General features: G+C 41.3%; 1 pseudogene; it reads right to left on the bottom strand.

The window, feature by feature from the left end:
- Positions 1-1,737: 1,737 nt before the first annotated feature.
- LOC122360323 lies at positions 1,738-10,271 on the bottom strand (annotated as a pseudogene).
- Positions 10,272-26,980: the final 16,709 nt, after the last annotated feature.

Here is a 26,980-nt window from a genome sequence, read left to right as displayed (position 1 = left end):
AAGGATAGCTTGTTGTATTTTGAAGTGCCTACGAATCAGAACCAAGTCTGTTTGTGGCTGTTTTATATTGCACTTTGTTGCAAAAGCATTTTAAACATTTTGTTTTTTGCTAATAAATGAGTGTTTAATAAAAGAAAATTGTCAAAATGAAGAAAAAAAAATTCAAGGATAGATAGATCGCCTAGATATCCTTTTTAAAATGTATACTTTTATACAAAGCTGAAAAAAATAAGACCTTTGCTGCAAAATATATTCTGTAATCTCTGTGCTGCGGCCTGCAATCACATCAAGAATCCACCTAATATACGCATGAATTATGAATGTTTAGGAAAGTGCTATGGTGAATTTTTTGCCATATAATGGTTTAGAGGAGAATGAGCCCCGCTTTTACATGAAAAAAAACACACAAGAGACAAAAATGCTTTAGATCAGTGAAGATTTATATTATAATTTACATTTTGTCAAAGCTGTACTTAAATAGCTACGTAAACCAGTATGTAAACAAAGACAGTCTTTTTTTTTAATTTAAAGCTGAAGATGAGGTGTAGACTTTGGTCATACTTTAGGACAGAAAGTGTATGAGACGCTACTACCTCGCAGCACACGTTGCTGATAAACCGCCCTACTAATATCGCTACACAAAATCATAAAAACAAAGAAAAGGTACAAACGTAAGACAAAAGAAAAAGAACCAGTGCATACAAAGGCCAAAGAGATGCTGAGTGTCCATAAACATCATCACAGACCTGCAGAGCAGACAGTTGCAGCAGCTCACGCTGAACTTGAACAAATCTCTGAAAATAAACAAAAGAGTTCACTTTGGTTATCTTTTTCCACATTCGTTTCTTTATCGTTTTGGTTTCAGTAATGTGCCACACATAAGTAAGAAAATGCAGTGTCAGTCTCACAGCCTGTGTGTGACAGCTAGACAGACTGCTATTCTTTGGACCACATGTAGACCTGCACATTGGGACATTTGATTTCCTCTTCAAGTAGCAAAACAAACTCTGACGTCTCTCAGTTCAAGCACACACCGTACACACACACACACACACACACACACACTCACTCTGACATTTGAGGTAACAGTTGTTGGTAATATATAATATGCCCTTTTGTACTTATTATATTGTGTAGAGCTCAACTTTAAGAGAATAAATGTTATGTAAAACACGTACACATAGATATGTAACCTCTGACCTCTCCTATAGTTTAAAAAAATGCCTTCAACAAAAAGGTCTACCTCTGACTTCAAAGCCCACATTAAAAATAAACCTGAATGTGTGAGCTCTTTGCAGTCATGCATGAAATCACAGTCAACTGGGACACTATTTACAGTTACTATCCACAAAAAGAATAAAGAAAAAAGGAAATATATAAAACAGTAAATTACAATGATATAACCAGTCATTGTAAACATTTTTTCCACGTATTGGTTGTGAAGGATGATGCGTTGAACAATAAATTAAATAGATTACGTATCAAACTAAAATAAACACCAAGAAGAGCAAATAATATTAATAACAACAATAATAATAATATTAATAAAAGAATATGATTGTCTTTTTAATTTCAAGTCGGACATACTGGACCACTGATGGACTGGAACGATGTCTGTTAGCCCTGAGTACTCAAGTCCCTGAACATAAAGGCCATAGCCTGATTCTTTGAGAAGAATTACGATATCGTGTGGCTGTCCATAACCTGGCCTAGAGAGCTAGTCAGGCAAGCCTCTAGTTAGCTAGGTTTCATGGCCTCCTCTGTCTCCTTTAACCTTGACAGGTAGGAGCTGGATAGGGCTGCTGCAATGAACCTTGATGACAGAAGCCTCACTGCCATGCTCGCTCAGACGATATGTAGATAATGCAGGTGGTGGGGGTGCAGATCTCCTCCAGTGCTACCTTTGTGATAAGACGCCTAGCAAATCCATCTCCTGCCAGAGCAGGCCAAAAATCTGTTTCTCTACCATGCTCTCCACATCAAACCCTCCATTTCTCCAGTCTATCCGCATTATCGCTGATGTCAAAGCGCTCGATTTCGTTTACGCAGATTGAGTTCATCAAGACTGCAGCTGGGGGGAAGGAGAAACCGCTTAAGCAGTAGCCTTTGACGTGGAGCCGCAGGCCGCTGAGAGTGAATGTAATTACGGTGGCATCTGCGGGCATTGGTGTGGACGATTTCTTGTGTGCAGCCGTTTGTGCAGCTTGAGGTGGACAAACTGTGTAAACTTGGCTGGGCAGATCTTGCACTGGTAGGGCTTTTCACCAGAGTGCAGTCGAAATGGGTCTTCAAGTTGCTAGTGCTGCTGAAGCGCTTGTGACACACCTGCGAGGTGAAAGCAGAGTTTTAGGATCTCATACTCAAATAAGGAATTGACTGGTTACTGAAACTGTTGGTATTATTTACCTGGCACTCGTGGGGTTTCTCTCCTGTGTGGACCAAATAGTGTTTCTGCAGGTGGGCCAGCTGAGTGAAACCTTTATTGCAGGTCTGACACTTAAAGGGTCGTTCACCGCTATGGACTCGCAGGTGCACCTAAAAAAATGAAGACAGGTAAGCTAGGGTACTACCAGGAAAGTTTGTAACAGATGTGTAGCACACATTTTCTTTTCATCAAAAGGAAGCACTGTTCTCCTGCTTACCTTGAGATTGGACAGCTGACCAAAAGTCTTGGTGCAGACATTGCACTCATACTTGATCTTCCGTTCTGCTTCTTAAGTGGGTAATCTAGACTTTTGTAGCCTGAGGAGCCTTGTTTCATCTTGCTGAGATTGATCGCTTTTTCTCTGAGCGGCTGGTATTTAGGGATTGCTGAGGTAGGCTTGGTAGGAACACGTCCTGTAGAGGTTGCAGAGCCAGCTGTTGGGGACCCACCAGCGGGAGCATAAGGGTGCCCATGCCCATGCCCATGCCCATGAGCTGGTTTGTCTTTCAGAGAGGTGGCTGCAGAAAAGGCACTGGTGGCCGCTGGTAGCAGGATGTCCCTGGGAGCTTGGAGAGTCAGGTGGAAGCAGAAATTGTCGACTACCCTCGGACGGGAAGCATGCCAGGTGGGAAGGGTACATGAGGGGGTACTGGCCACTATAAAAGGGGTACATGTGTGAAATATACACAGCCCAAAGTAGGTGGCCCACCAAACTACTAACAGGGTAGTGGGGCATGAGGTAGCGAGAATAGTGCGGGTTAGGGTAGAGAATGGCATGGAGCCTGCTGCTGGTGAGTAGCCTGGGTAGTGGTTCAGGCCACGGCTATAGAGTGCTGGAGAGAAAGAGAGAAGGGTGTCTCTTGGCTCCAAGGGATGCTGGTGTGGACTGCTTTCTGACTGCTCTCCGACTGCTGTGTGCTGAAGGGCTGGGTCACTGAACACTTTCTGTGAGAGCGGTTCGGGAGGCCAAACACTGTGGTAGTCTTTAAAAGTCTTCGCTTAGGGAAGGGCGGAGTGGATAGACAGCACTGGGGTAAAGAGGTCGGTCTGGGCTGTTGGGGCAACGGGGACGGGCGGGAAGTGGTCTGCTGGGTTCTTGCAGTACATCTTTCAAAATCTCTGAAACACTGTGTTCTCTTTTCACTGCGTGCTTGACTTCAGTCGCTTGCTGTGTGGCTTGATCAGGCTCTGCTCTGTTTACACACACACAAAAAAAAAAAAATTATATATGTTATTCATTTTCTTATTAATTTAGATTCACTGATATAGGTCTGTTTGCAATATGTTTTACATGTTCACGTTCTCAATTCCTGACCATTTCCAGTTACAGTTATTTAAGGGACACAGCAGTTCCATTGTCCCAGAGGATACAGCTCTTCTAAAGCAAATTCTCAACAAAGCACCCCAGTGGTTCACTTAGTGTGACAGTTTGACAAATTATCCTGTGTTAGGGTCTACAGACAGGATGAGGCCTGACAGCCGCCCCTGGTCAGGTGGGATGGATGCACTGATACTATCTAATGGGGTTCACTGAGTGGGTGTGTGGGGACTGATAAGCGCCCTGCCAATAGGGATCTACATGCCTAGATTCTCCTTTTTAGGTCCACAGAGACCAGTGAAGGTTTTAATTTAGTGACCGAGTTTCCAAATTTCTGTAAAGTGCTAAACTTAAAAGCTTTTTGCAGAATTCACAGTTATAAATCTAATGAGGAGTGAAATATGAATAAAACATACATAAACATATAGACTCTTTATAAACCACCCTGAACCTTCCAGCCACTCAAATTTGATGAAAGGTGGAAAGCTAATTAGAAAATTACCCATATATCAAATACTTCACTGTTAATCTCCTTCAAAAGGATGTAAACAATTAAATAACTTCCTGCTTCCTGTTCATTGAACTTTCACGGGTTAATTGTGTAGAATTCAAGTGTGAATATGAGTGTGTGTGTATGATAAGTATCCCTTAAAATGATGAACCAGACTTTCTACTCCCCTATCCTTCTGTCCTGGCAGCTTCGTGTAAACAAACCGAGAGGTTATCAGTTCTCCCTCCCACCTCTCTTCCACAGATAGTACCAGTTCTGTTCTCCCTAGAGAGCTTGCCAAAAACAAACAGCAGGCGATCACAGAGATATCAATCTGTCAGCACAGCCCTGCCGCCAGGAAGTTCAACTAGTCAATGGAATGGTTTTTTTTCTCTTGTGCGCGCTCTTACTAGCCTCTCCTTACTCTTAAAGTGGCAAACAAATGAAGAAGTTCCTCCCACACCTCCTGAGGCAGGATGACAAAGGAATGAAGGGACTCGAGATACATGTTGGCTGAATGTGCTGTCATTTTACACCAGACATGACTAGTGAAATAGAAAGTCCTTATCTAAATCAGTTTCATGTGGGAGGTTGTGTAAGTCAGATCAGCTCATTCTGTTAATTGAGTCATAGACCAGGTTTCTTTGGGGTTGCTACTGTTCCGCCTTTGAGATGCAGTGGCTATTTTTCCTTAAGGCTGCAGGTAGAGGGGCAGTAGACATGACTGAGTAGGTGTAATTACAGACTTGTCTATGTGTGTGTGTTGAGCTCAAGGGGTCGGCTACATCCAGTGGCCCCAGGGTATGCGCATGACTCTGGGGAGAGGAGTCACACTGACTGGTCTGTTCACCTACCTATAATCTCCCCCTCTCCTCCGTATCAATCTTTCCTTCTGTCTTGTTTTTTTTTTTTTTTTTTTAGCTTAGAGACTTTTATTGCTGGTTAAGTATGTTGGGCAAAACAAATCTTAGTCTGCACTTTCATGTTTAAAGACCGTCCTCAAACACCAATGGCTACAACATTGCATTCCTATTCTTTGTAATTAGTCTGAACAAAAACATTGTACAGGAAGAAAGGAGAGAAATAGAGTAGTTCAAAGAATTCTGATCTTAACAGAGATGAAAGGAAGAAGCTGGTGTGTTTGCACAATGCTTACAGAGTCTATCTCTAGTGGGAAAGGTATGTCTTTCTAGACTTAAACTGAGATAACAAGGAACAGATATCTGTCCAGGTCTATGGCAAGTAGAAAATATTTTTTGTGAACTTACTGAGTTTTTGCATCATAATTTCTCCAGAGGCAGGATAGTTGAGACGACGGGCAAACTCAGGGCAGTACCACACCAGTAGCTCTGATCTGCAGGAATGGCCTTGACCGTGTAGAAATAGATGTTCATGCCGTTTTGGCAGGCTGCAAGGTTCTGTTCCTGCTGGGAGTGAGCTGGATTCACATAACGCATCCAGTTACTCTTCTCTTCATCTAGTCCATCCACAAAATGATGGAACTCCCCACTTGAGTATATCTAGAAAACACAATGAAAAAAAAAATTAAGACCAGTTCTTTTTAATTACAGTAACATTCTTTGTCTTTTATTACAATTCTATATTCTCTAGTTCTTCAGTGTGGCTCTTATGTCTTTGAGACAGACGAGTGGGGTTCGCTCCTATAAAGTCTCATAGTGAGTCAGCAAACTCCCCACACTAATATTCACAGAGTATCTCAGAGTATCTCCATCCAGCCCTCTGATGCATTCTTAGGTCTCGTCTGAAGTATGGTAGGGGACGCCTGTCTCAGTGTGTTGTTTATACTAAGCTTGCAAGTTCCAGGAACACTTACAAAACGTCACAAACAAGGCTTCCTCCGAAACGTCAACACTACACTTCCTCTAGCACTCTTTCTCTATTCTTGAGAACACTAACCAGTGACTCTGCAATCACCTGCCCTGCACCATATGGTGACGGACTGACAGTAACACAGGAAACAATGATATCAGTGCTGTGTCTGGTAGGTAAAGACCAGAGTTGTTCCACTTGGGGATCTTCGATTTGGCAAAAATATGGAAGTGACAGAAAATAAGTCAACACAAAACCAGAGCAGATTGACTTTGCACTTTCTCCGTGACGACAGCTGTAGACCACAGCTGCAATTCACAGAGGAGTGAGAGAAATGTTTCGGTTTAACTGTTAGTGGCATTTAATGGTAGTGGCAACTGTGATGTTGCAATGGGATTTCTTTTTTCACTGGTCAAACATTTTGAATAACTGCAATGACACAGATTATCTGTGAAGCGAACATATTCTTAAGAAAGATATATTCGCAGCAGTATAAATGCATAGTCATTCTACACTTCCTGTCCCACACGCTCAGAACGCTGCACAGTCAAATAAAGATTATACTTCATGGAACGTATCAGTGCTCTCTCAGTCATTCAGCACCAGTACAGAAACGCAGTTCCCAAAACAGCAGATCTTTACTCAGCAGTTTCTGATCGCTCTGAGAATATAAAGGCACTGCTTATACATCTAGCCCATGATGTCACATAGGAAGTCAGTCAGTGGAACAGGAAGTGACCCAGTATTTTTTTTTCTTGTCTGCTTTAACTTTATTGAAAGATTATGAAAAAACAACTCACCCGCCAGAAGTACTTCCTGTTCGCATCTTTGCTGACATTTTCTGCAGTGTAACTTTCTCCCACAAGAGGGCCAAACCGTGTGCCTTTAGGGATGTATTCTCTGCTTACTACACCGATTACCTGGTTAAAAAAGTAGGAAAACAGGTGGTTAAAAAGAGGCAGATGAAGTTTAAAGGGTAGTATCTCAGTTTCAGTTTTGTTTTGTGGAAAAATAACGAATTAAATTAGCTTGACAGTATTAGCGAGACAGTGTGTGTGAGTGTGAGAGAGGGTAATTAATTGACAGTCAGCCAGATGTGCGCACTTGAAAGACATGGAGCCATGCCTCTCTTCACCCGTCACCTCTCCTGACAGCCACAGGAAGCTAAAGGTCATCAAGGTTGTGTCCTAAGGCTGAGAGAAACTATTCGTTTGTCCCGTTTCGCCTCTTATTATCCGAACAGACACTCCTGAGGAGGTGCTCACCAAAGCTTAACCACTCCTTACAATACAGAATCATACAGGTGCTTTGTTTGATAGAAATATTGATATATATGAATTTATAAACTGATTCTTTAAATGGATTTATATAATTATTTAAACTAAAGAATTTTAAAATCAAAGCCACAATATTAATATTTTAAATGCCTCACGATTCTGTACAACTCTGACCCTTCTTCTATCTAAAGATCCCGCCTCACCCAAACCCCTACTTTTCAACTTATTAAACATTCTCCCTATCAATACTCTCTCATCCTCATAATCTTCCTCTGTGAAACACATGACTTCACTCACTCTCTTCCTGTTTGAAGCTCAGGTGTTTCTTGAAAAAAGAGGGTTAACTCCTTATCACCTCATAAGCACGTGCTCATAAAAGAGGCTCAGGTCTTTTCCTCACAGGAAGAGATAAGACAGACAGAGCGACTGATGAAAAATCTATAACCCGGTTCCTATTGATCTATAAACACTTTCAAAATAAGAGAGGCTTAATCCTATTCAAAGCTTCTGCCATTAGCGCTAGAAAGGTGGAAAGTAGTGTGTTTGTGGATTGTCATGAACACAGACATGGCAGTCTGCCGAAGATAAAACAGGTTTGATAGATGGCACTCTGGAACTTTTGCACCCGGCTGCTTGAGGAGCTTGTCATGTGGCTCTCTGATGTATGGATGTTTGTGTTAGCTGAGTAACAATGTGAGCTAGAAATTATTAAGCACACAGACATAGACAGGGACTTTTTTTTGTTCTACAAAACAAGCTTAAAAAACGGGCCTGACAGTGTTGATAAAGAAGATTAATGCCAGTTATGTGATCAGTAGGTGCGGCTTTATGGAGATGCTGTTTAAACAAGAATCACAACCACCCGAATTCTGCTTGAACCCGCTTCTTGGAGTTTGATAATGTGACACTCTGAGGCGGCTTTGCAGATTTACTGTCAGTACACTCATACAAGCAGACAACAATTATTAGCAGATGGCACGCACGTCTGCAGTTGTAACTTCCGATGAATCTCGTGGCACATTTCAAAAAGGAAGCCTGGAGGCCATGAGTACATCATGCGTAATGCCGTTGCATATGTGATGGCGTGTGAGCGTCGTGTCATACCTCTTTAGAGTCTGCTGGGTGTTTGAATGCCAGGTTTCTGGGTAGGGCCGCCTCGGCCCGGGTGAGCTCTGTGTTTTCCAGAGGACCCTCCCAGGTGTGGTCTTTTACGATGTACGTGCATTTCTCCTCAAACTCTTCCTCCGTCCATTTTGTCATGTCTACATCCTCTACATCCATCTTGAGCTCCTCATTGTCTCACGGTGTAGGTGATCCTCAGTAGTCAGCATGGCCGAGCTGTGATGAGAAGCAGCCTGAGAAAAGAAAAAACTGTGGAATTAAATGACTTAGAAATTGAAAGGGTAAAAGTTAATCTTTATCAATTATCTTATAGTTTATAGTTTCTTTAAAACTAATTACAACTAATTACAAAAACTTTTATGCAAAATGAATTAATTAACTACTACATTCGAGCTGTTAAACAACAATAAAAACTAAGAATTCGCTTTCTACACATTAAGTGCTCTTAAAGTAAATAAAAGACAACAGCCGTGCAGACCCGCTCTTTAGGTCAGAACTGATCACAGTCTCTCTTTCATTCCCTACTTTTCATTTCTGTCTATCAACATGCGTCTTACCCTCTCCCTGTTTTCTTCCCCGAGTGAAAAAATAGTCACAAATGGAGGAAAACAGAGGAAGGAAGTCCCGTCTACATCTGAATGTAGCTAAAATTGGAATCAGAGTGGCAGAGCAACGGAACCATCAATCCATCCCAGAGATTGTGTGTGTGTGTGTGTGTGTGTGTGAGAGATAGAAACAAAGCAGGAAAAACTTTGACCCAAAGCGATACAACAAATCTTCAACCAAAAGGCAAAGTATGTAGTTACCAGTTCAGGACTAAAGCTATACTTCACTGAGAATGTTTTATTACATTTCTTAAAATGATTTAAAGTGAATTCATGTAGTTTAAAACTACATTTTAAATTAAACTTAAAGCTTAATTTAAAACCCGCTTGTTCTTATAATTGCAAATGTTAGTAGTTCATTTTAATTCAGTTTAATAAGAATTATACAATTTTATGTTTCAAAACAGAAATTTACAAAGCTGTAACTGGTTTGTGTAAAAGTTGATTTGTGTTTAATATAAATTCTAGTTGAGCATTGCCTATTATACTAATACGTCATATATATGTTTTTAAAGACCAGAAAATAGTTTTTTGTTAGAAATAATTGTGTGCGTAGGCCAGCTGTAGAACCAAAACTCATAATGAAACTGAGAAACTCCTCATCAACAAACATGGAAATCAGATGTATGCATACAAAATATGCGCAAACAATCTAAAACTATGTTATGTTTAATGAGAAAAAAATACTACTTTTGTGTAAAATCCTTCAAAAAATGTTTAGTTTAAATTTAATAAAACTAAAAACTATTGAATACAGAAATGTTTTTCTTAGAATGAAATACCGAAAATCATTTTAAAGAATTATTTTAAATACTAAAATGAACTGTAATGCCTAAATTATCACAGTTAACAATTTTAAGGTAAACTTACAAAATTACTAAGCCCCCCCAAAAACTGTTTTTCTATATCTCCAAAAAAAAAAATCACCACATAGAATTAACAACCACTAAATAACGAAATAAGCACTAAATATTATTTCCATTGTAAAACGCATTCCCTGAATTACGCAGAAATAAATGCAGAGCACAAAACGGAGTTTAGAGAAATGTCACTTACCAGGACGCTCTGGTCCCAGCCACACATAGAGGCTGTGTGTGATCTCTCCCCTGAGTGTGTGTGTATATGTATGGGACAGGTGCAGCTCAAAGTTCTCCTGTCTTGTCCCACTGCTAGTCCAGATGGTAAGTGACTTCTCCTGCAAGTGCCTGAGATTGACTGACTGCCTGAGCATGTTTGTCTGACTTGTTGAAGGCACTTTGGCCCCGCCCACTATCTCCTCCCACCGTAGTGTCACTGACTCCGCCTCCAGAATAAATGATCTAACAATTACTCCTCTGATACACACACACACTATTGAAGATAAAATAATTAACAAATAATCAGATGCGGACTAACCATCTGGAATTTCTTTTCTTTTGACCTTTTTTTGTCTTAAAAAAAAACTTCTGTTAATATGTTCACGCTGCATTACGTTATTGCTGTCTAAATAATCTTTTATAAATATAAATTATAATCAGTAAGCATTTTCCTTTTCTTTGTAATATAGATTTTATGTAACAATCCGAAAATAATGATACTAGATTTTAATTCCATTTTATACTTTTTTTTTTTTTATGTTTATTTTTCTTAACAACATAACTCTCACAAAAGAAAAAAAAGGTTTAAAATATTCTTTGAATTATCGAGACAAACTGTTTTGACCCAAACCCCCAGAGGTACGGTCTTGTTTGAAGAGGAAAGTGAGCATGTTGATGTGTCTTCCCCTCGCTCTCATCCTGTGAAGGAAGGACGTCCTGTGACGGTGACTCAATGACTATTGCCGTTTACTGGGAGCTGACTGACGTCCCTGTTCTTCTTTTATCCCCCATTTTACACTCTTTCCCACAATACTTACCCACTCCGGTGCATTATTCATTCTTAAGAGCGGTCCTACAAATTCCCATTCTGGTTTCTTGCGTGTTGATCATTCTCAAAAGCAGAGAAACTTCTCTCGTAAGCATTTCTCTTTCAGTAGGTGAATATGAAGGATTCTTGCCTGTCTCTCAGCAGACATACTCAAAAACACTCATTACGCACAAAAACACTCTCACCCACCCGAAATTCAGCTGGTGACAAAGAGCTGACCACATCAGTCGCAGCCTACTATTTCCTGGCAGCAGACTACCCAGAAGATTGTTGTAGCCCCAAGGGCTGCCCAGAACCCGCTCAGCCCACAACCCACCCCAATCTGGTCCACAGCTGTTTACACTGAAACCCACTCAATAAGTAGTCCAGGAAGGACCAGCACCAAAACACTGAAATTCACCTTCAAACGGAGATGCTGGATCCGAGAGAAGAGAGTTTGCCTCGGCCAAGGCCATTCCCAATAAGATCCGCTTTAAAAGACTTCAAGCCCATAAAAGGGCTGAACCCTCCAGGGCTTGATCAGACACCTTCTCTTTCTCTGGACAAGCTGAGGCCAGGGGGCAGGGAGGACTCTCTCGACTCTGAAGTCAAATTCAAATGGACCTTTTTACTGTCTATATAAAGGGTTTAATGTGGCCTGAAAGAAAAGCGGCTAAACAATAGCGGCCAGAGGAACATCAACAGCGCTGTTAGTTTTACAGACGGCTCATAACATCCCCACGCCGCAGAGGAAGAGAAGAGGAAGATGCTGAAGTGCAAAAACTTCTAGCGGCATAAATAGAAATGTTCCAATTTGAAATTAGGAATGACAAATTTGTGCAGGGTAATTGCTTACATCCCTAAAGCTGCAAACATAGAAGTTACCGACGACCGCATCCAATCTGTCGCTAGTCCTCCGAAGCCAGAGACCGACACGTGAAACCGATGTGTTTTTTTTTTTAATCTAATTTCCTTCTCTCAACCAAACAGCGTAAACAGTGTTATCTTCTTTAAAATAGTTTAATCAGGGCTATCTCTCTTTCAATAGAATGATTACTAAATGAAAGCTAGTGTACGTTTCCTTTGTTTGTGTGTGTGAGTGTGTGGCTGTTCTAAGCACATCCCACCACAACTGAAATATTGAGCAAAGCATATTGAGCCATGGCACCTGGATTGAACCGAGTTTCAGGTTCGAGTGTGTGTGCGCGTGTGTACACACATGTGCTAGAGAAGCTGATCTGCACGTGTGCTGCACGTTCTGCAGATGACACCCCTCCCAGCCCTTTTCATGTGGGGTAACGGGGCAACAGAGCTCTAATCCCTCCGCTTCAGCTCCACTTCCTCAAACCAGCCATCTGGAGATATGTCTGTCTCCTTACAACATTTACCACAGAGGGGGCGGCGTGGTGATTAATACTACGACCAGACAGAGACTATCTAAACTATAAAAGGACCGTGCTAAATTTGGCGCATGTGTTATTAAACTGTTTATATTAATGATTAAATTCTCAGCATCCATCAATATTACATAAACCTTTGCAGCGACAACGGCTTGAGGGTTGGCTTTTGTGACACGTTTGCCACGTTTGGCTAGAAAAGAGTTCTGAAAATTGGGAAATAAAAATCTCATAGACACCGACAATGACTGAATTTCCAAAGCTCAGATTTTTCATTTTATAAGGATTTTCACACTTCATACAATTGAAACACATACATGGACACTGTAGTATTTTATATAGTTGCAGTTGATTAATTTATCGGACAGAATATAACAAATAAGCAGAAATTCAAATTTCTATATACTGTAAAATAAGCATTTCACTTTTTGAAACAGTACAAAAATCAATACAAAATGAAGTCTGCACATTCGCTCGTTTAGTGACAATTATATCTAACAAAATTCAGCAAGAAATACAATAGTAATGTATTTAAAAATCGGATCTTAAACGTTTGTCTACACTTGAAAGAAACTTTTTATGGACATCTTAAGTGACCAAAATACGAATTCAAATAAATGATCATTATTGGTGGTAACAAATCAAGAAAATAAAAAGTACCGATATCTTAAATTACTGAAGATTGAATATTAGTTTGCTGACTAGCTACAATAATGAAATGAATTATAGATGTTTACATTTTAAGTACATTTATAATAAAATTAAATATATTTGTTTTACCTGCTGGTTTCCATAAACGTCTGTGAATGATAGCGATGCTCTAATCCTAGAGATATACACAGAGTTCAGAGATCTCTGTTCACACACACACACACACACACACACACAAACCTCCACCCAAACCAGCCTCATTAGGATTAACTGAAGACATTAAGAAAGCAAACAATTCAGCAGGAGAAACAAAACCAAGGCAAAGCAAAAGTTTAAGGTATTCGACTTGTCATTCAGCTCCAGAGAAAACCATTAAAATCTCATCAACGCTGGTATTATTAATGAAACATTATATATAATGTTGCGTTTTTGCCTCAACCTTTACAACGTGATGCGTTTTCCAGTGTCATCGTTATTACGATGACGGCCTATTTAAATTTGGGTTTGACGTTAGTTAGCTGAAATTTGTTTGTTGTAGACCCTCAAACATTGGCACAGGCATTAACTGCAGCGTTATGCTGAGCTGATAATAGTGTCCATGTTGAATGAGTTTGCCCCACCGGCACACTTCCTCCTCTTTGCGTCTCAGATCTTTACACGAAACAGACATAGTGTTCCTGACCACCCCCTTACACACACACACACACGCTCAAAAACTCAAACATCTTACCATCAAAGCAGCAGAGAAAAGTGTGTAGGATGAACAAAGTCAGACACACTGTAAGCACACATGCTCTTCTCTTTACTCTCCACTGACTTCATCAGCGTTGAGGGGAAAATGCTTTGAGAAAACCATTTAACCTTTTAATAAGATCTGATTAGCGAAAGATGATCAGAAAAAGAACTGCCGTTATCTCGTGTCATTTATCTCAAGGCACACATGCAGTGAGTAGGAAAGCCCTTTGGCCCGTCAGCACGTTGTGAAGTGCTGTGAATGTGTGCGTAATGTTAGGAGATATTTAGTTTGGATCTCTGCCACAAAAAGTCCCGCAAAAAAGCTGCCAGAAGTCTGCACACCTCCACCTGCCACATGCGTTCAGCGTGTGCGTTTTACAGTGCTCATATGCAAAATGATTTCACAAAACATATGTTATCTGTTAAAAAAAATGTCTTTATAATTAATATAACAGACGTGTAGCTTTGGAAGTATTGTGAAGTGACCTGTAGTGGATATATGAAAGCGAGAGCATCAGATAAGACATCAAGCGAGGTACAATTTGACTTTTTAAAAGAAAGGCTTGTATGGTTGCTCATCAATAAAGCGAATAAAACGCTATGTAAGATTATTTGAGTATTCCTGCTTTCCAGACAGTTTTACTTTAGAAGCTATCACAGATATGTTGTTAAGCGCAAAAATAGCGCTGCATGTTGTGAAAGAAACTCCTGGCGGTGTGTTGCATTCAAAATGCTCACTGTTTAACGATACTCTTCTTATATAGTGTAGATAGCATTAATCACTTTAAAATGACATATGATGAGTGTTCGGGATCAGAATGGTGTGTTAGATGGAACAAGTGATGGATATGACAGGTGTGTGTATGAGTGTGTGACCAGCAGCAACGCTTAATCAGCCTGCCCAGAACAATGAGTCTATTTAAGCCGCTGCTGGCCCCTAATGAGAGATCACTCACACACGCGTGCACACACACACACACACACACACACACACAAACACACAGACAGACAGTCACACACACTCATCAACTATATGTCAAACCACCAATTCACTCATTTATTCAGTAACGTATAACTTGTAACTTGCAGTATAACTGAATTAGTTAAAATATGCTCATGATATAATGACTTATGTCTAAATATTTAATGTAGAAGAAAATGTATATTAGATTTGATTAAAATCAATTTTTTGGCTTGACTGTGCAATATCGCAATCTTGCCATGGCAGTAATTCTACTTTACAGACATACTGATAAACTTTTCCTTCTCTCCCCAAACATATTAGAGTTTCTCTATGTTGCATGCTTTCTGGTATTTCGATATTTGTGTGAGGACGTGGTCCCTATTTGGTGCCCATAATGTTGAGAATAACAAACACACATGCAAGCACACAAATAGAATTACATAACATTGTGATACTCCAGGTTCAGTGTGTTAATGGCAGTGAATTGACTCTGACTCTATTCAAATCAATAGCACAAGCACTTTATATGTGTTCAGTCACTGCAGAGATGCGTGTTTTGGACAAGTCTGCATAAGAGTTGACAAATGTTTATTTTTGTTCATTCTGGTGGTAAAATTCCATCCAAGTAAAGTGCCATTGCAAAAAACTCTACTCTTTGGAGGCCTCTTAAAAATAAAGTTTTATTACATTTAATTTATTTATTTATTTATTTTGTGTGTATAACAATACTATAGAATGATATAATTATTACAATAAAATAATAAATTAAAATAAATGTATTAAATTTATTGAGAAATTTGTTAAGAAAAAATAATAGTCTAAATAACTTTTAATAGCACAAATTATTTTTGGAACTAACAATCCTGCTTTATTTCTGTACATTTGAATGAATGTCTAAAGTGTAAGGAAAGAAAGTTTGTTTGGCACTTTATATTCATTTTAAAGCTTGATTCATTGATTTTGCAAAACATAAAGGCAGAATTTGAATAAATATTTTTGATCAATCAATCACCTTTGTGTGAAAGGGTTTTATCATTTTACCAAGCATTGAACTTCCCAAATATGTGTGTGAAGAAGGGTTTTACGAATTGTAAATAGAATCAGGGGAAACCAAGTGTCATGATGGCAATTAATATGATATCACTGACCTATGGTTCCTCGAACAGACTCCATATCCTCTCTTTCTATGGGTACAATGGAGCTCTTGTGACATTGTCCTTTGATTGGCGCTGATGTAGTAAATATTTAGAGGGCATGCAAAGGAACTCTCATGTCACCATAGAGACAGATAGCTGTTATCCATCAGCTGCTGATGCTGTCTGGTGTGGGTGGTCAGCGAGGTCTCTCTAAGTGCTGTATGGAGCAGTGGGGTGTTGATTTACCCTCCATCCACCTCTGGATGCCCTCTTTATGACCCGACAGGTCACCCGCAATCACGAACATCTAGCGGGCAATGGCAGGAAAAGAGCTCACTGATACACACACACGATGCAATGGCAACACCCGTTTGTTGCCCACTTTTTCTTTGTCCTTGATCTGAACCCATATTTTGCAGAAAGATGTTTCCTTCTCTAAAACTTCAGAGGTACAGGGTTTCTGCAACCCCTGCACGGTGAACACTGGAACAAATTTGCCACAAATTAAATGAATTAAATGCTGTCCAGAGACAGGAGTAGAAAAAAGTTAAATAACTTGGATTATTAGTGTAATATTATAAATAGTATGTGGAAGTTTCAGAACTTTAGAATCAAAAACAATGATCAGCCCAGGGACATTTGATTGAATATCTCAGTTTTACTTTGTAAAAAATATATATAAAGTGTGCCTAATTATATAGAATGTGCACTTCAAATCTTAAAAGTATATTTTCAAAGCTGTATTTACAATACAACGACCATGAAATGAAACCCAAAGAAAGTGTACCTAAAGTAAGTAACACAATGCACTTTGTAGGTTTCAAATTTTAAAATCATTGCTTTAATAAACAAACATTTAATAAACTGTTTGATGTGTTGACTGGCATGCTGTTATGCAATATTACATAGGCTACAGTTCATGAATTTCAAATGTAGAAACTATATGCAAAAGTATATCTAAATAACATACACGTTTCAGTAGAAATTACACTAAAGTAAATTTAAGTTTACCATCAACATTACACTTTACCCATATGCATCAGAAACAATTGCCCAAGTCATTTAAAGTTCAACTAACTGCATTCAATATGAATATAAATTCAATATCTCTGTAATAACTATTCTTTTTATAAATATTCTATGTCTCTCCTTGGTTACTTAAAGGAAATTTCATATTCTGGACACCTCAATTACCAAAACCATTAAGAGTCTAGTAGAAGTCTGCATTTTCAAGTGGCTAAAAATATCTGTTTGTGTGTACGCATAAGCCTGTGTCGTAATGTATGCGTGACTATATGTGTGTATGTGTCAGAGAGAGCGACTACGATCCCCATAATTTGTTGACAATTGACATCAGACCTGTAATTACAGCGGCACTACAGATCACAGCATAAGCCCCGCAGGAGGACACGCCGGCGTTTCTGTCACTGTCCCTTTAAGACTCAGTTCACCTGACAATCTCAATAACAGCGCAAGAAGAAAATGTCAAGCACACAGCAAACACACACCCAGAACTCTAAAACCTGAGGACAACAGTGCGTGAACTCCCAATCACAGCTAGAGGCCTGTAGTTAAAGAGGAAAATGAGTGTAAGTGTGTTTGAGTGTTGATTGCATTGTTGGAGGACAGCCTTTGACAAACACATGGAGACTGTTTGACTGGCCGCCGCAGCTCCCCTGTGTTTAACACATCCTTCTACCTGACTCAATGAGTCACACCTCACCTGAACAGCTCAGTGACGCCACTCATCTGAGACAAAATGACGACTTACACACACACACACACACACAAACATGTCGATGGTTGGTGGCGATTTAGCCGCAAGCTAATTACACAGGAAGTCAAAGGAGCAAAACCTGTAATCATTAATGCAGCTCCTTACAACAAAGAACAGAGGGAAGCCTGACCTCTGAGACAATAACACACACAGATTCTGAACTCGCGACCGGTTGAAAACAAAAACATATGCACACCCATTTTATCTCTCCTGAGTCAGTGGCTCAGACCTTCAGCGCCATGACTCATGAAAGCCTGATAAAATGAGCAAAGAAACACAGGCTTGTGGTCACACACACTCACACACACACACAAATCATGTCTTTACTAAAAACAAAAAGTATCAGGGATAAACAACCTAATACACTCTGAAATAAAGTGACCTTTGACCCTACAGCTAAAATGGGTGCACTGAATGCATCATCCATTTAAGACAAAATTCTTATTTTCCCTCAAAAACCTAGTTTTATTTCATCTCTTTACAGCATATTGAGAATTGATATAATTTTGGGATAAGACTGTCAGCTATATAAAATTATAATAAATGTATCTATAAATATATATGTACACCACCATTCAAAAATATAAGGTCTGTAAGACTTTTTAGACATTTTAAAAACTGATTCGCAATTTTGAATAATTTGAGCATATTTTTAAAAGTAATTTATTTAAATGCAATTTACTGAGATGAATTTTTAGCATCATTACTCCTGTCTTTAGTGTCCTTTAATGATCCTTCAGAAATCAAAGTTGACCTGTGTCATTTTTGTGAAATGATTATGTGGATTTTCAGGATTCCTTTATAGAAAGTAATTGAATCATTTTCTTAAAAAAAAAACTAACTTACTCACTCTGTCATTTTGAATGGTAGTGTATGTCATGTTACTAATGTTTTAGCAAAGCAAAGCATTTTATCCAGGCCAGCGAAGCTAGCTGAACCTGAAAAATGAAGAAATAAAAAGTGTCAGAAGCAGCCCAAAACCCACACACACGGACAGCAACTGCCCCACACACTGAACAAAGTCATTACGCCCTAGAATAACAGCAGCTCGACACACTCCGGCAGACAGTCAGGGTGAGGGGGTGTGTGTGTGTGTGTGTATGATGGGTGGCAGAATGCCACTGACAGCTGAATTTACAAATTGATTCTAATTGACAAACACAAAGAAGAACACACAAGTTAGAGCAAATGGTTAAAGAGAACACACACAGAGATGATTCAAAGGAAAAAGATCAGAAATACAGATATTCCACGAGTTCTCATATCCGTGATATGGCTATGGCCTGAGAACATGACTTGCAGACCACAAGATATCCTTCAATGGAACACCTGATTAAAGAAAGATACGACATGATAAACGCTCTTAAACGGTTGCATTTGGCATGCGGTCCCACGAGGACCCCTTTAGCGTCTATAGAACCTTTTCCGATCCACAAAAAGTTATTTATAGCGGAAAAAACGGCTCTTTTAAGAACGGTTCTTTGGTGAGCCTAAAAAGGGATCTTCTGAGGCAATGTGAAGGAAATCTTCTTTTAGAAACTTTAGTGTAGGTGTTGAGTTGGGGAAGTGGAGAAATCGAGAGAAAAACGAACAAGCTTCTCTCAAACGTATCTTTTAATTGAGAACTGTTTATAACCTGACCACGAAACACACTTCTCCGCCACGATTTCGTGGAGTGAAACTCTCTCAGAATAGCATGTAGGTGTGTCTCAACACGAATGCACACACAGATAAGGTGGATTGGAGGCTCCGCATGTTTTGGCGTAATAAAACCTCATTGATCCCCTGGTTTCCCCTGCTGAGAGGTGCGGTAGACTTGTGATAATGTTATCACTAAACGCTGTAGTATTCGCTGGACGACTGCCAAACAGTGCTGTGTCTGTGATGAAAGTGAGTGTGATTTTGCTTTCCTCTCCAGTGACGCATTAACACAGTATACATGTTCTTATGCGAACGTTTATATTTTTAGCACGCGTTGCCTTGCTTTTAGAAAGTGTTGTACCGCACATATGTGTGTGTGTGTGTGTGCGAGCGGTGGCTCTGTCCTTGTGCGTGAATCGGTGTGAAATGTGAGTCGCTCCAGCTATCCCAAACTGGCAAACGTAAGCAGCGTCACCTGTCGCCCTGCGGCCCGCAGACAGCCAGCTCCGCAGCAGCTGAGGGTCACCGGTTCAGCGGGCGTCTGCCACACACTTGCCACATTCCCTTTTAACGACCGCCATTGTTTTTCTTTCTCTTTTTTTCTGTCCTTGTGTGCTGTAACTCAACTCCTTCACAGCTCTCATCTTTTCATTTCAATCCTCTCTCTCTCTCTGCTGCTATCCCTCACACACAGTTTACTGGCAGTGAAAGCTGCACACACACACACACACACACACACACACACACACACACACACACGCAATTCCTTTCTCTCTCTCCTTCCCTCTCGTGCTCTCTTTAACCATTATCCGCCACAATAGGGATCAACTTTCAATTTAGCATGTCCTCTAGTTATCACTACAAAACTCGGATTATAAGCACGCAAATACACAGATATACACTAATGTGTGTTGTGTACGTTATTGTGGATTATAACAAAAATCATCGTTGTTACAGTAAAATACATAAGATGAGTAATCAGACTGGAAGAGCTGTATTGTTCAGAACGGTTAGAAGTCTTGCTGTTTTAATCTGACAAAAAATTTTTTAACAGAAATAGTGGTATTGTTGGAATCGCCAGAACATTTTAAATTTATCAACTTTTATAAAAGTGAGTGATTACAAGAAGTTGAACAGTCAACATGTCATAAATATTAAACAACACGTAATGGATACTGTCTGCACATGGGATATATAATGTGCGCTTTATAGCTTTATTTAATGGAGTGTAAAATAAATAGTAAAATGGATTTTGTCATAAACAGCGAATAAATTATTCCCCTTTCTAAAATATTTTTAGACGGTCATTGACAATTTGTAAGTTCCGTTGTTCAAGTGGTCTCATTCACTTCCGTTTTTCAAAATAATTTTGTGAAGGAGCAAACAAAACTCTTTTTTTGCAAAGGGGTTTTTGTGTAAAAACTTCTTTTACCACAATGCTGAAAAATAAATGCACACGTAAATAATCCACGGTTTGGTGAGATTGAAAGATAAAATGTGGGTAATGCCAAGAACTATCGGGACTGTGATTTGATTGGATATTTGGGATAGCAGTTATTTATCTGTAGCATGGTTAGGTAAATTAGGTAAAGAGAAAACCAAAAGCACAAGGACTTCCCTCGCAAAAACACTTTTGTAGCAACCTTAAAATGTATTTTTAGCACGTTTCCAAAAGAGGTTCGCCACTGAAGCTTTTTATTGGCCATTCTAATTTTATAATAGTTTGTATCAGTGATGGATCGCTATTACTGCAAAAACACCACCACCACTATCATCAAAAGTATAAAAAGATGGGTTATACTTTATTTTGATAGTCCACTTTAGACCTTCTACTAACTATAAGTCACTTGGGTTTAGGGTTAGTAGAATAAGTTGACATAGACTTCCAAAGTTTCTGATAGTCGGTATGTTGTGTGTTCATTACTTCAAATAAAGCGTTAGAAGATCTACTAAGGTCTACTAATAGTCTAATGACTGCTAGTTGAGGTAGTTGCTTACTGTTAGTAGAATGTCTAACCATTTTTTTTAACATTAGCATTTTGGATTTGTACTGTGGTAATTCAGTTTTATGTACTATTGTATACTGTATGAGCATGGCAATTATTTAGTACCATCATACTTTTTGAAGGAAAATAGTGACTTCAGCATAGAAGGTACATGCTAGTGCCTACCAATCGGAAAGAAGATCACAGGGACAATAGAGCTGCAATACCTGACCCTGACAGACGCTCTATTCCTACCTCATTGGTCAAAGGTCAGCAGTCCTTCACACTTATTTTAGAGCCAATAAAACTGAAACCAAATCCATGACTCAAGGTGAAACAGAAAAAGGCCGAAGAAGATGACAGAGATAAATGTTGACGGTTCAAAACTCTTTGGCTTAAACGTCTGTTGTCTTTTTAGTTGTGAATCGCCGACACCTGTGCCGGCAACAACTGCTCGAGGAATCAATGGCTACTAGTTGTGTTGGTATGTGTGTATGCGCATACATATGTACGTGTGCATGACACTGTGCGTATGTGTGTGTGCAGCGGGTGTCTGTGACTCACCACATTGTTCTTCTGGTTGGTATTTTGGTCCTGATTGAAGCTGCTAACTCTAAAGCGAACCAAACAACTGTGTCAGCAACAGCAGCAATGTGCGTGCGTGCGCGTGTGTGTGTGTGCGTGTTTGCGTTTCATACAGGGATTCATCATCCTGCAGTGATGTGTGTGTTCATTGGCCCTGTCCCTGCTCTCCTTACAGAAACTCAGAAGCCATCATGATGGATGCAGGACATGATGAATGTTTCATCTGTATCCCAACTGTCAAGAGGAGGTCAGACACACACATATGGACACACGTCGCGCAGCGCACACACACACACTGGCAGTAAAGAATTTGAGGAGGGGAGGGTTTGACACAACTAATATAATCTCTAATATAATCTTCTCACAGCAGCGATGTGTTATCCTGTCAGATTCTTCAGAAAATCATCCAGGAATCGCACACATGCTGTACACATGTACACACACACACACACACACACAACTTGGATGCCAGTCCTTATTTGCAATCTGACAGCTGTTAATTACTCCTAATTGATAAAGTCACCTCACTGTGAGAGGGTCTGAAGTCTGATTAGCCTGCAACAGATGGGGCTGCAGTTATCACGACCATATTGACTACTGTGTGTGTGTGTGTGTGTGTGTGTGTGCGTGCGTGTGTGTCTGGGAGGAACCTCAATGATGCTGTATTGCTCCCCTAAGGAGTTTATCAAGGCAATCACTGCACTCTGGGGAAATCTCTATTCTCTTCTCTTCTCTTCTCTTCTCTTCTCTTCTCTTCTCTTCTCAATACTAATTATATTAAGCTTGTTAAAAAATATTTACTTACCTTAATATTGGCCAAAACCCACTTTCTGAAGATTGTGCAAGCTGCTCTCTTTAAAATAAGAATTCAAATTTATCACAAAAGCTTCATGAAATTAACATTACCTAAATACATTTCTGTAAGGACCAAAATTATTATATTTTTATTCACTAAACATTACTCCAGTACATCTATCAAATCTCTGGAGCAATAAAATATATACGTAATAAAAAATGTATTTACTTATTAATTTATGGCCATGGTTTATTGGTTTATACTTTTCCCCTCATTATAGGAAAGTTGTGGCCACGCTGTTTGAATCTATTCCCTTAATTTCATGTATTTATAAGTTTATGGAAAATATTTCACACAGAATGAAAATTGTATTGTCGAAAGAATTTTTAAAAATGCACAAAAAGGTATCATTCATTAACGTTAGTTAATGTGTTAACTAACATGAACGAACAACAAACAATACATTTATAACAGTATTCATCTTTGTTAATGTTACTTCATAAAAATACAGTCATTCATTGTTAATTTTAGCTCACAGTGCATTAACTAATGTTAATAAACACAACTTGTCATTTTAATATAAAAAATCAGCATTAACATTAATTATTGAACGCTGTATTGTATGTATTGTTCATTCTTATTCATGTTAACTAACGTTGTTAACTAATTAACCTTATTGTAAAGTGTTACCAAAAACATTAGTATCAGTAACACAGTATATGTCACATATTGTTACTAGTATTGTCAAACGCTTAATCGCATCCCAAAAAAACCCCCATTGTTTACGTGTGTGTGTGTGCTGTGTATATTTATTATGTATATATAAATACAAACGTGCATGTATATATTTAAGAAAAAAATTATGTTTCTATTATATTTATGATTTATGGTTTATAATATAATTAATATGAATATGAACAGTGTGCTTTTATTGTTTTGTCTAGCTTTTAAAAGAAAAAGAAGAAAAAAACAATTAAATATTTACATAAGACTATTTAAATATATATATATGTATATATATATATTGTCACTTGGTTGTGTGGTAAGCACGAGAGCACACAACGAGATTCAATGAAAATAAAGGGGTTTAATTCCAGAATGGTAAAATAAAAGATATACAGACAGGCAGGCAGGCAGGCAGGTCGAACAGGCAGGCAGGATAAACACAGGTAGGGACATAGGGTAGGGACCTTGACGCTCGGACAAACAGAACTCAAAACACAGGACTTAAATACACAGGGTAATTGACGAGACACAGCTGATGACAATAACATAATTAACACAGAGGGAAGGCAGGGCACAGGGAGCACATGGCATGAAACGAAAACATAAACACAGAAGTCCAGAGTCGTGACATTACCCCCTTCCCGGAAGGTGCGTCCACGCACCTAAAGGGTAACAACGAAAGAAAAACAAACAAAACAAAAAAGACTAGGAGTTGGGGATACTGGTCTTGGGAGGAGGTTCTGGTGGAGGACGGATCCCCAGGAGGGGGCAGGCAGAAGGCAGAAGGGTCCAAGGAGGTGTAGATGGAGGGAGGAGCCAGGGAGGAGACAGGAGGAGTCCGGAGCAGGAGGAGATCCAGAGCCCAGCTATGGTGGTCCAAGGTGGAGCCGACGGAGGGAGGAGCCATGGAGGAGGAGCAGCCATCGACTCCATGGGGCCGACCGACGGCGGCGGAGCAGGTGGAGGAGGAGACTGAGGTGGAGACGGAGAGCCGAAGAGCCAGGGTGACGTCGAGGCGCTGGAGGTCAAGGCGACGCCGCAGGCTTCGCGACGACGACACGGAGACGGGGACGGGAAGGACGCGGCGGAGCCAGAGCGACTGAGGACTGAGGTGAAGCCGGAGGGAAGGAGGAGCCTGACAGAGCCGGTGGGATGGAGTGACGAGGCGAAGCCGGAGGAGAGGAATCCCGAGGCGACGGATGGTCGACGACAGACCAAGGCGGAGCCGGAGGGACGATGGAGCCTGGTGGAGCTGGTGGACTGACGGACCACGGTGTAGAGGAGGAGCTAGGAGCCCAGGGGAGCCGACGGGTCTACGAGCCGAGGAGGAGTCTGGGTCTCGGAGGCAGGACGGCGAGGCGAGGGATCCTTCACCCTCGACGGCGATGGAGACCGGCAGACCCGTGGCGAGCTCCGGATGGTGAGCTGAGGATGAGCGCAGGGGCTGCTGGGATCCATCGGCGTGGTGTGGCAAGGGTGGGAGGGTGGGAAAACTTGAGGCGGCACTGGAGGAAGCGCACAGGGCGCGGGCACAGGAACGGGACGGAGCGCACGGGGCGCGGGCACAGGAACGGGACGGAGCGCACGGGGCGCGGGCACAGGAACGGGACGGAGCGCACGGGGCGCGGGCACTGAACGGGACGGAGCGCACGGGGCGCGGGCACTGGAACGGGACGGAGCGCACGTGGCGCGGGCACTGAACGGACAGAGCGCACGTGGCGCGGGCACTGAACGGGACAGAGCGCACGTGGCGCGGGCACTGGAACGGGACAGGCGCAGCGTGGCGCGGGCACAGGAACGGGACAGAGCGCACGTGGCGCGGGCACAGGAACGGGACGGCTGGGCGGAACCAGCGAGCTAACGGGACGGCTGGGCGGAACCAGCGAGCTAACGGGACGGCTGGGCGGAACCAGCGAGCTAACGGGACGGCTGGGCGGAACCAGCGAGCTAACGGGACGGCTGGGCGGAACCAGCGAGCTAACGGGACGGCTGGGCGGAACCAGCGAGCTAACGGGACGGCTGGGCGGAACCAGCGAGCTAACGGGACGGCTGGGCGGAACCAGCGAGCTAACGGGACGGCTGGGCGGAACCAGCGAGCTAACGGGACGGCTGGGCGGAACCAGCGGGCTAACGGGACGGCTGGGCGGAACCAGCGGGCTTACTGGGTAGCTGAACGGGAACAGGAACTCAGGATACAGGGGAGGTGCCCAGTCTAAGTCCAAGTCCAAGTCTACATCATCCAGCTCCCTTTGCAGATCCAGCAGCCCCAGGTGGATGATCAGCTCATCCTCAGCCGATGTGTAGTGGGCGGAGCTCCACTCCGCGCTCTCCTCGCAGTCGGCTGTCTCCACCGCGGGGAGCTCCGTTGCTGGCTCGCGCACCTGGTCTGACGTATACGGCTCGGGTCCTGTTACGCTCCACGGCTCTGTCGCTCTCTGTGACGATGGGTCCGTGGTCACGCTCGACTCCGCCCCCGTGTCAGCAGTGGGCTCAGGCTGGGGCTCGACCATGCGCGTGTGAAGGGATGAGTTGGGCTCTGGATCTGGAGTGGGGCTGGTGTCGTTGTCCTCAGGCGCAACCATCATGGTTGATTTGCAGGACACCAGCACCCACTCGACGTGCGCTGGCGAGGCTCTCTCGAGGACCGCTCCCGGACAGCTGCGCTTGGCTGGAGGTGTTAAGTCCGCGGAAATAGAGTTCGAGCAGAGAGCAGTCCGGGTAGCGAGAGTCGTTGGCCAGTTCGAGGAACAGTTCGGTGTAGTCCTCGAGAGAGCAATCCCCCTGCTCCAGCAGGCGGATGAGAAGTTTGGGTCTTTAAACTGGGCAAACATGGCAAAAAAAAAAAAAAAAAGGGGGAAAATACGCCGCTATTTACTTCTTTAAGGTCCGAGCGTTCTGTCACGGTTGTGTGGTAAGCACGAGAGCACACAACGAGATTCAATGAAAATAAAGGGGTTTAATTCCAGAATGGTAAAATAAAAGATATACAGACAGGCAGGCAGGCAGGCAGGTCGAACAGGCAGGCAGGATAAACACAGGTAGGGACATAGGGTAGGGACCTTGACGCTCGGACAAACAGAACTCAAAACACAGGACTTAAATACACAGGGTAATTGACGAGACACAGCTGATGACAATAACATAATTAACACAGAGGGAAGGCAGGGCACAGGAGCACATGGCATGAAACGAAAACATAAACACAGAAGTCCAGAGTCGTGACATATATATATATATATATATATATATATATATATATATATATATATATATATATACCCAGCCTATACCAACAAAGCACAAGTTTAAAGTTAGGAATTTTGCAATTTTTGGCCATTTTTGAGACCCCCTCCGTGAACCAGGCATGTACTGTACAAATAAATGCAGCTTTGCTGAGCACAAAAAGTTACTACAGATCCCAATTGTGTGAGTTTTATAATACATGTATTAATGGAGTGGTTGTCATTATTTTGAATCCTGGCTAAGAAATTGGCCCTGTCCCTTACGCACACAGGTTTGGGATGACATGATGGGCTGTCATTTTTTTATTTTTTGGAGGGTAAAGTAACCCTTTAACATCACAATAAACCTCAAACATGGGATTGTGCATTTAAGACCACGGAATGAGAAAATCCA

Source organism: Puntigrus tetrazona, chromosome 16, assembly GCF_018831695.1.
Source record: "Puntigrus tetrazona isolate hp1 chromosome 16, ASM1883169v1, whole genome shotgun sequence".
NCBI lineage: Eukaryota > Metazoa > Chordata > Actinopteri > Cypriniformes > Cyprinidae > Puntigrus > Puntigrus tetrazona.
Note: the sequence above shows the minus strand (reverse complement) of the source record. Positions and strands in the feature narration are given on the sequence as shown.